Source organism: Drosophila biarmipes, chromosome 3L, assembly GCF_025231255.1.
Source record: "Drosophila biarmipes strain raj3 chromosome 3L, RU_DBia_V1.1, whole genome shotgun sequence".
In the NCBI taxonomy this organism is placed as follows: domain Eukaryota; kingdom Metazoa; phylum Arthropoda; class Insecta; order Diptera; family Drosophilidae; genus Drosophila; species Drosophila biarmipes.
In genome coordinates this window covers 9,921,583-9,932,901 of record NC_066613.1, presented here as the reverse complement: position 1 = coordinate 9,932,901, position 11,319 = coordinate 9,921,583, and positions in this window count along the sequence as shown.

Here is an 11,319-nt window from a genome sequence, read left to right as displayed (position 1 = left end):
TATTCTGGCTTAATGATCCTTTAAATTTAAAATTCATTTTCTGCCCTCAATCCAGAATAACCGTCACCTCATCAGCGGCACAGTTAACCCAAACGAGTTGAAAGCGCCAAATCATCGCGAGGATTAACACCAATCGAGAGTCACCGTGGATGTGGTTCTCTGCCCACCTGAAAAGTTCCCATCGTTTCACGTGATTTGTTCTGTGTCAGCTTCCTTTTCTGCGTGTCACAAATTCACGGTGAGTGACTTTCGTAATTTGCTTTTTAAAAATTTTTTGGAAACGCCCAATTACTTTTACTCCTAAAATGGAATACTGTATCATTAAGAGCGAACAAGCTCTAGGTTTGGCAAAGAATCTTTATAGGTGTGCCCCGAGGAGGATCACAATACCTTAAGATACACGTACTTCTCCCCTTTGCTTTAAGTGCAAAAATCAAAAACAAGTCTCCCTGTTGTCTGCTACAGCAGATATCTTAAAATAACAAGCAAAAAGAGATAAAATATAGTAAACAAAATTTTCATTCCCCCTTTGCGCAGAAAATTCTTTCTGTATATAAATACAACTGCTGCGCGATTGTCAAAGCTGACAATTTATTTTTAATCAACAATACGCAAAGCAAAAACTCAGCCACAGTCCGCATATCTCAAAGATACGCACAGCTCAATGTCATTCCATTTTCCCCACTTTGGACGGGCATCCCGCAGATACAAATGTATCTGAGCAGATTTCCAGCCCTCTTTTTGGTAAGGAAACTGTATTCAAACAGAAGGGTAGATCACCTTCAAATGGAATTTGCAGTTGCGGATCGCTTAGTATTTTTAAAGGCATCCAATTTAATTTCTTGAATTTTCGCTGGCTTTCAATGTAAGGCTTTTTTACTTTAGATTTTTATAGATCAAAGATAGGAAGAAAATGTTTTTTTTTTTAATTAAGTTAATGTAAACTATGGTGTTAGAATCTTCAAAAAGCATACAAAATCTTTACTCTTTGTGGAAAGGGTCTCCCAAGCAAGAGCCTCTGACCTACTTCAGAGTCGATCTCAGCGACCCAGAAGTGCCACCCAGCCAAGCGAATCGGTTGCTCCAGAGAGCCACTGACCATCCAGCCAGATCCCATCCCTTGGGCGGCTCTTTGATCCCATTTACAGAGCGCCTTGGAAGTTGCAAACCCACTGGAGCATGGATGAGATTCGCTTTCGTTTTGCGGATCGATTTCAGCTGGGGCAGGAGAGTGATTGCACAGCCTCAGTGCAGCCGAGGATCACACGTTTTAGTTTTTGGGCCAGTGCTGGTGGGCAATTACAGTAATCCCAATTAATACGCGGCACTGGATCGCTTTCCTTCGGATCGTTTCGGTGCGAGATCGCCAGATGTGGCGCGTGCTGCATGCCAGCCCAGTATCGTATCTGTATCGGTATCTTTCTCTGCTCCTGGCCTATACTCGCCCATCGGGCCACACTTATTATTGTCCATCTATTTGTCTTTGATCAATCTCTGCAGTCCGAAGCAGCGGCCAGTGGCTGAAGGCCCCGGACCCGCAATTATAAGTGGCAGCCAGCCCGCAGAGTTGGCTGGCATAATTGCCCCAAAGGGGAAATCGGCAGCAGCAACTACTCCAACTTTGTAGCTGCAGACACGCTAACAACTTTGCTCTTTCCTAGGCGGTCGTACTCCGCGTCCACACGAGGCGTTCTACGACTCTTATCGCTCAGTTCTGGCCAACTGCAGGCGATGCTCTGATGAGGGTAATCCAGGCACTTGCATCTGCAGTGCCTCTCCGGTCGCATTCAAAATATCAAACGATCTAACTGTTTTTCTCTCGTGGTTCAGGACCAAGGCAATTTCCGTCGCCTGGGAGTCATCAACGGATTTACAAGAAAAGTCCATTAAAGATTTTTGTATTAACTGCCTGTCCGATTCGGAATCTTCAGGACAATTACTCATAATGAACGTATATCTTCTAACTGTTCTGATAGTATGAGCGAGTTGCATATATTATTTGTAGTCTAAGACCAATATATTTTCTTCGCGAAACAAGGGAACTTCTACATTTTAGTTTCAAAAGATAAATATTTTTTATGTTTTGTTTGGAAAACATTTATTTCCTACGCACGGAAAAAACCCGAGAGAAAACCCTGAAGAACCCTTCAGTGAAGCATACCCAAAATCAATGCACTTGGCCAAATCGATCGAGCCCGCCTAAATATGGGTTGTGCTCTTGGCCGCGATTTGCGATCGGTTTCGAAGGGGACCCTGCCATACGCAGCCCGGCCCTTGCCCCACCAACCCGGCCAAGCTCAGGCATATAATTTCGTTGACGCGCAGAATAAATGATAAATGCAATCATTATAAGAAACACAGCCACAGCGGAGCAACGAAAACTTGGCGAACACGAACGCATGATTAAAACTTTGGCAAGATGTGAGGCGATGGGGTGAGGGCCGGTGGATCCACGGTGGAGACCGCATTCTGAGGCGTTGATGCGGAGCTCAAGATACTTTATGCAGTTAAAGGAGTTTTTATACATTTTATGTCTCTCGAAAACTATAGTTTGGGAAAATAACTTAAATAATATAAGAGCTATTTTAAACTTTTTTTTTAAAGCTCAGTTACATTACATTTTTTCTATGCTTTTAGAGGGTTTAAAAAAATCAAAAGTAGGTAGATATTTTTCAAATCTGTATATATCTTATGTTTCACAAACAATTGGAAAATTTCTCAAATTTGATCTAAGATTTTATCAAATATCCTAATGATAGTATACATATTTTACAATATTATTCCATATTTTCTCTGAGTGTCGGAACTGGGGACCATCCAATGCGTGCGGCCGGTTTCACCCCGATCCCTCTGAGTTCGATCGTGATACGCTGACCGAGTGCAGCGCGAATGTTTTATGACCAGTCCCGACCCAGCCCGGCATAATTTGTTAGCCCGACCGAGTGGTCGAGGATGCTGGATCTGGATCTGGATCTGGGGCCTTGCCTCCGCGGTCCTTTCCTGTCCGCCCCTTTGCACAGAAGCTGCTCCACTCGGCTCGATTGCGTATAATTTTTTTCGTTTGTTTCTTTTTTTATTTAGCTTTTCGGGGTTTTGCTTCTTTATTGGCATCATTTGCCTGCGGGGCATAATTTTTGATGGGCTTTTGTCTGCTTCTTTGGAACCCAAAAGCCAAAAGAGATATTGTAGCGGGTTTCCGTACTACCTGGGTAAAAATAGGGTAGTTTGGTTTGCTTTTGGTTGAGAAGTGAAGATGAGGTTTACTCTTATTTTTATAAAAAGACTAGAAACTCTTCGGTAATATTCACATTTATAACGAGAAAATATCTAATTTTCAAGAATATTTTGCGTTTATTATAAAATCTATTTAAAATTAAAATGAAATCTTTTGCTATATTTTCTTTAAGAATAGTTCAGATTTAGGGATATTCCCAGCCTGCCTAGACCAACCACTTGCTCCACATTCTGTGCGGGTCCTAACAGCCCCTGCATGCGCATCAGTCTGGACTCCAGGCCGCTTCTCAATCGCTTTTGGCGGACAGTGCGCATTTGCTTATTCCCCTGCATATGATCGGGAAATATGCTACACATTTTCACTTTATGGAGTTCCCTCCGCAGAACCCTAAACCCCTTTTCATGGCCCCGGGCACCACGGGAGCAGCCGCGGTGAAGCGACAGCGGACGCCCCTCGGGCCTCAAATGTCGGACTCAGCATGAATATTTTATTTGGCGAAAAAAGAGTGGATGGATCCAGCTGAGTTACACGCGAAGAAATGTTGTCTTCTGAGGACTGATACCTAAAACGAAATACTGATCACTCTTCTGTGCACATATGTATCTAACTTAGGTTTGTCTTAGCTTCTCTTTTACTTTAAACAGATTTTTAAGTGAGAAAAATTGGTTTCTGTGTAGACTGATGGGTAGGGTGAGGATTGGTTTAGGGATAGCGATTGCGATTGGGGCCTGGGCCTGGGCCTGGGCCTGGGCCTGGGACTGGTATTGGTCTTGTCTGTCATGGACATGGGGCGCTGATGAACGTCGTTTCGTGTCTGGCATCTTAAGGTTGCCTTTTCGTACCCTTCACTTGAAGGCGTTTTGGGGTATGCTAAAAATTATAAATAAAGAGGGTATATAATGGGAAGAAAACATTAAAACCCTGTTTCTTGGCATCCTTGATATTAGTTATGGTTGAGTGAAGAGTATGATTACGTATGTGAGTCTGGTATGCTGTGTTATATTTGAAAATTTTCCTAAAATAAGTTCTTATCTCAAATATTTTTTTATCTAAAGTTTTGACTTATGGGTTCTTTATAGGGTGATTTTCTTTCAGATCTTATTCTTCGCCGATCCTCCTTTTTTGCCGATTTTTGTCTGTTTGGCTCGGTTTGACTTGATTTTTTGCCGGTTCTTGGCTGCGCTGTATTTTATGCTCATTTAATCTCGCTGCGCGTTTTTAACACATTTAAGGAGTTTCCTGGGAAGGGATGGGGTGGTATGGGGGGCAGGGGAGGGGCAGCAACCACCACATCATCGATTATGTTGATCTTTTTTGTAGCGTTTCATTTCGCTGTCCGTTCGCAGTCCCTCTCTTTCCCCCCACTCAGCCCCATCTCTTTCTTCAACCGATTTTTTGTTTAACTGCGCACTTTTTCTGGACCGTCCCGGAGCAGGGGGTGGTGCGGGGGACAGGGGGTGGGGGCAGACAATGGCCGAGACGAGAGGTGACTCGCTACCTGTCTTACACAAAATAAACGCACCAGTCTCTGCCCATTCCGCTTCCCTGCACCGAAAGAAAATAGTAGCGAAATGGGGTACTATGTTTTAAATTTTTTCCCCAAAACAAAACTACACCGAAGAAAAATAATAGACAAGTGGGGTAATGGATGTTACTCAAATTTAATTTTTATTCCAATCATTGTCTTAAAACGTATTTGATTAAAATTAACTACCATACATGAAGAAACTGTAGAGGTGACCAACCCTTTTTAGATTCCAATCAAAAAGTGGTAGATAACTTTTTCGATATAAATAGTTAAGGTCTATATTAACGTAGCCAAAATACTAATGTTGTCTATTTAAAGTGTAATAATTATAATCGATCCGATATAATTAAATAGTGTAGCAATGCCTAAGAGGAGAAACCTTAAAGGAAAATGTATTTATATTATTTCTACAGATTTTTTCTCACTGCACTTTGCCTCCTCAATGTTTTCTCTGTCTTTGTAACATAATTTTCCCTGCCATCTCTGTTTGTTTCCAGTTTGGAAACCCTTTAGGCGCTCATTGTCAGCTCAGGTTCTTCGATTCTGTTTTTTGTGTGTGTTTTTTTAACGAAACCAGATAAAAAGCGAAAAAACGAGAAGTGAACAAACTGCCGAGATATATGATTTCTTATTGTAAATCATGACATTTTGTTGCCTTCTGGCCCGGCAAGTTGTCTGTTTTCTGGCTACCGTTTCGGCCGTTACGCCGTGTTTGATTTGCGACGGGAGGCCAACAGATGGACGGGGGAATGGGTTCGGAACCCACGCGGCGGATTATGAACGCTGAGCAATCATCCCATCTCAGATTGGGGTTAAGCAGCTGGAGAGGACAGATCCTGTTTTAGGAATCGGAAGTATTTCATTTTCAAGTGATACGTAACGTACGTGAAGATGTAACTTTTTTAATGTTATGCAAAATAAAACTGATCAAACTGTTTAAACACACACATAAGAAAGTATCTTTTAGGACGTCCCATCATGATTTGCTTGTGAGTAATCTGTGACGATTGAGAATAACTATTATAATTAATCCTTTTTTTTAATTTAATTTTAGCTGCTTTTTTCACCATCCTTTCCGGACATCCGACAGCACTACCAAGTTTTACGTGTTACATCTTTCTGCTCGTAGTGCACCCTCATTATAGGGGATTAGCCACGCTCAATCGGAGCCAAGGAGACCCCTCTGAATGGCCTTCTTCTCAGACCTATTCGAGCTATTTAAACTCTTTGAACTACTCGACGGACCCTATCCTTTTGGTGCACAAATTACCCCAATTCAGGTGCCACGGGTAACCCCTTTTCCTTCTTGGGGGAAACTGAAACAAAATGTAAATAAAATGGCCACAAAAGGGGGTAAAGCGACGAAAAAGAATATTTCGCCCGCGGCCAAGTTTCACTTTGACACCTAAAGTGTGTGCGCATACCCCCTACATGGGGAAACCCGCTTTTCCACACCCTCGCACCGCCCTTTCCAACCCCTCCTGCTGGCTGCCCTTGGTGCGCGCCCCTGTTCGTTTATTTTAATTTTTTGTTCGCCCGCGCTTTCGTTTTCCAGAGAGCGAAAAAGAGGGATTTTCTGTTTTGGTTTTCCCCGCAGACAACAGGCCGCATTTGCTGGCACCCCGACTTTTCCGCTTTTCCGCCCACTCTCGGGCCTCCCGTTTGGCTCAATGCTCAATAGGTCTTGCGCTTGATAGGTCAGTGACCCACTTGGATGCGCTGCTCACCACCATCCTCATCATCGTGTTGCGGATGGTAATGACGTTGGGATACGGCTCCGGATGATGCTGCTCTACCAGGCTGGGGAACGAGGCTGGCTATGTCGCGTTTTAAACGTTCATTTTACATTTTAGTTTAATTTTTTAAATTTTATATTCAAACTAAGAGCAGTTTTTGTTCTTTTTTAAAGACTACCAAAAAATCATTACCAAGGGTTAACTATACTATATCATTCTCAAGCATGGGTAAGGTTTTTTTAACAAATATTTTTTTTTTAATCAAATATTATACAAATTAGTTTGAACTATAGACAGTTTTTTAATAAATCTAACTCGCTTTAGGCAGCATTTTGAAATATACTTTTCTGTACAAAACAAATACCCAAAGTCGAAGGTGTGGCGCACTGTAACCCCTGCGGCCCGCCCCCTTTCGGGCCTGCGGTGGCGCCCCCTTCGCCCCACCACCGCCCCCTTTCAGCACAGCATCAAGTTCCCCACATCATCATCATCGTGTTCTTTCCCCCGATTTCTCCCCTTTTTTCTTCAATTTTTTGCCTTTCCACAAAGTCAACGTTCTTGGCGTTTTCGCAGCTGCTTCGCTTTGCCATTGCCCCTGAAGGGGGAGGGAGATGCGAATGGGGGGTGGGGGATGGGAGGGAGTGCGACAGCCTATGCTGGGGCCTCTGTATGGGTGTGTATCTGTGAGCGCTTGGAGCTGGCCAAGATTGCGGCACATGTGACGCTTTGGTCGCGTGCTGCCTTTCGCTCCTCATCTGCTCGTACAGATTCCTCCTCTTCTTCGCTTCCATCATCTGCAGGGCCTACTGCACTGAAAAAAATATGATGCTAAAAGGGATAAGATCAATAATTCCGGCTTTGATCCTATAGGTATAGGTTAATATTGTGCAAAAATATCACTACATAGGTTCCCATTCTATCTTTAAAGATTTTTAACTGTTTAACTTCTACTTTTTCAATAAAATGTTTAATTAATATTAAAAAATATTAAAATTCCAATCAAAAATAGTGACATTTTTATATCACTATATCACCTTATCACTATTTTATTATTGAAAATTATATTTTACCACAGGTGTTCGAAGCTTAATGCTCTAAAAATGGTGTACATACTTTCTGAACTATATATTAGCGTGATTCATTAATTAATTTTTTTCTAAAAAGATATTAGTATTTCCATAAATAGCAATGAATTCTGATTTTTATGTAATATAAGTAGCATATAACCTATGTAAGTAACGAATTGTTTTCTGTGTATGCAACTTCTGCCGCGCGCTTCATTTTCAGCCACTGCAGTTGCAGTTGCAATTGGCATGGGCGGCGTGAAAGGGCTGGTGGCAGCGAAAGGAGGGGCGTGCTGCCTGTGCCTTATCAAGAGCAGGTCATCGGGAGATGGCAGATGCTGATTGCGGGCGGGGGGCTCAGCAAAAGAAATGAAAAATGGGTGGCCACGGAAAGTGTAACTTCTTCAAGGGAATAATATTTATGCTGCTGGAAGCGCGAGTTCGAGGGGGAAACCGGGGCTCTAAATCAATAAATTGATAGGGGAGTGACATCCACATCCTGGAGACACGCCATCGCACATCTACGATGGGCCTGGTGCCAGGTCCCCAGGCACAAGTGCGTGCTCCCCCAATTAAAATGGTTCCTAATCGCTCAACAAACCGTAAAACAGCAGAGGAGGTTAAAGAACTAGCTAATTTTTAGAAGCTTAGATTACATTCATAGAAATCTAGATTGGGTTTAATTTTCTACAGGGTGTATGTTAAGAATGAATATAAGGTTTTTAGGTTACCATAATACACAAGCTTTTCTTCAATTTCCTCCCAATATTTTTCATTAATAAAAAGATTTCAGATTTCAAATCACTCTAAATTAGAATTTTTAACTTTCTAACTAGTTTTAATTGCATTATAGGAAAGGATTTTCAATAAAATGTTTGACTTTTAAGAATCCACTTTTTTATGTTACTTTTAGTTCTTTAGAGCCATATATTTAAAACGGATTTAAATTTGTTAAAACTAAAGTGTTTCTTAAATATTTAATATTTTATATATAGTTATATTAACATTCTAACTAGTTTTAAGCTTTAGACATTGTGATACATTTAAACATCTATACGAACTCTAGTGATAATTAAGTTAATATGGTATTTGATAGACCTCAAAACGTGATTTATGCTGAAGTTTTCGCTATGCATTATCAGATACTTGTTATAGGGAGGGATTTTCAATAAAATGTTTGATTTTTATGAATCCACTATTGTATGTTTCCTTAATTATTTAGTGAATATATTTAAAACGGATTTAAATTTGTTAAAACTAAAGTGTTTCTTAAATATTTAATATTTTACATTTAGTTCTATTAACTTTGTTATGCTCTCCCGCTCACTCCAGCATCTCCCCCTCTCCTTCTGTGCGTTAACTCTCCCGCTTAAGTGACGATCGCGAGCTCTTAATTTAACGGTAATTTGCGTAGAACAGCCTGCCGCTCTGCCAGCGCCCGTCTCGCTCCCCCTGCCCGCCATCCCGCTCCGCTGGGCCGCTGCGCAGGCGCACAATTTACTGTTGTTTAGCCTCCTCCTAATTGATTGCTCCCGTTGTTATTGTTATTAGTGGCTTGTTGTTGCTAGTGCTGCTCTGCAGCGGCTGCCGCTACTTATTGCAAATATGAATTATTATTTATTTTTATTGGGGCGAACGGCAGCGTTTTCGTCACAACTTTTGCGTAGCCCGCCAGAAATAGTAGTGGACGTGGACCTGCGTTGGGTGCAGAAACTTATTTGTTTTCATTGTTGTTGGGCTGCAGAAATTGTGTAATAAATAATTCACGCTCGCTTTTGCAGCGTGCCACATAATCATATTCAATAATAATGGAAAAGCAGCAGCGAAACGGGCTGGGCCCCGGTTCAGGGGGCCGCAGTGCAGCTTGTTTGGGTCGCTGACCCAGAAATGTCAAACAGGGAAGTCTTTTAATTTGTACTGCTCCACACTCCATTTGCCTGGTCTCCCCGCGTGGCGAGCTGATTTGTGGGCCTTCAGTTCTGATAGGACTGGAGGTTTTTGAGTGTTCTCAGACTGTTAATTTGTCCATAAGAACTACCGAAACGTGTCTATTACTTTGTGAATGAATATAATTCTTTGCTTTTAACTGTGTCTAAATAATTTATATCTTAAACTTAAAAACTTCCAGTGCGTTTATCTTAAAACTACAGTTTTAGAGACCTATAAATTACTTATTGTAGTTCATTTTTCCTAGAAGCGGTTATCACGCTATTCTCTTAATAAAAAACTGTATGAAAGCTATAATTTTTTTTAACTTTTAATATTTTTACTTTTTCAAAAGTGATAATCGATATACTTTTAATAAAAAAAATGATATGAAAGCTATAATTTAGATAGACTTTTATATTTTATTGCGTAATCATGTTTTTAGTTATAAATATTAAAATTATATTCAAATAAAATAAATTAAATTAATTTCACTGAAAAAAAGGGTTAACTTAACCATTAAAAATAGTAAAGTTTAATAGTACACCTACCATATAATGGAAAGTCTGTATTTTCGTTGTTCAAATTAACTATTTGATAGGCTGGTATCCAAAGATTTAATACCGGTACAGTCGTACGAGATATTCCAAAAACTGCGTATTATCAAAACTATAAAACGTCTTTGAGTGGATTTCACCACCTCCATTCGGAGCAGGCTTATCTCAGTTTTCAGCTTGAAAAATGAAAAACACCCCCGCCCCCCGTATTTGCTTATTTTTGCTTTTACGGACTCTGGCAGCCAATCCGACGACACAGAGCACTCATATTACGCTTAATCAGTTTCGAATCCAAATATTTTTTATTTATTCTGCACTGCCTCGAGTAATTGGAGTTGCAAACGGAGAGATAAAAGATACTAAAAAAGCTGTCTAAAAACATAAGCAAGCTGTGGAGAGACAAAGAATAAATCGCAAAATCGAGCCCCTTTTTCTGTTTAATCCGTGTTTGCCCCTGCCCCTCCTCCTTTCCTTCGCCTTGCCTCGGACTTCTTCGCTTGTTGCATGCTCGCGCATGTTCATGTTTTTATGCTGTTTTGTGCATGTGTGTTCTTGTATTTCATCATCTGCGGAAATCCTTGCGTAATGTATCTTGAGTCGTAGCTTATCATTGCGAGCTATATCGGCTTGCTTTTGACCTCAGTTGACCTTGATTGGGTGTTTTATTTGGAGTTTAATCTAAATTAGTTTAGTACATAGGGTAAGGTAAATGAAATAATAGTTAATGGTTTACAAGTAATTGAATTTAGAATGGAAAGTAATACAAACATTTTATGATCCAAAAATATTAAGCTTTTATCAATGTTTTTAGCTAGTTTTAAACTCGTAAAATAAAGATTAAAGTGCAAACTGCGTATGTTTTTCATTATCCTAAATTATAAACATTTAATTAAAATCAATTGCCGTTTTTGGCATCAAATTAGAATTAGAGGCATAAAGGTGTTTTACGCGTATTTCGTAATATTTTTCAAGCGTTTTCGCGCGCAAAGTTGTGGAAGAAAGAGAAGGAGCTAAGGAGAGAAAGAGTGAAAAAAGCCAGTTTATGAGGAGTGTGGGTGGGAGGGGGTCTGAGTAGAAGAAGAGAGGAGAAAAGCAGAAACTGGTTTTCATGTTGCACAGTGAATTTTATGAAATATGGTGAAATTGATCAAAAATAACCAAATCAATATGGAAAATATTGACTGACAGTCAAGTATGTATTTTATAATTTCTGTAAAATAACAGTTTTAAGCTGTCATTTTAACAGAATCAATAGATCGCATTTTATTCAGTT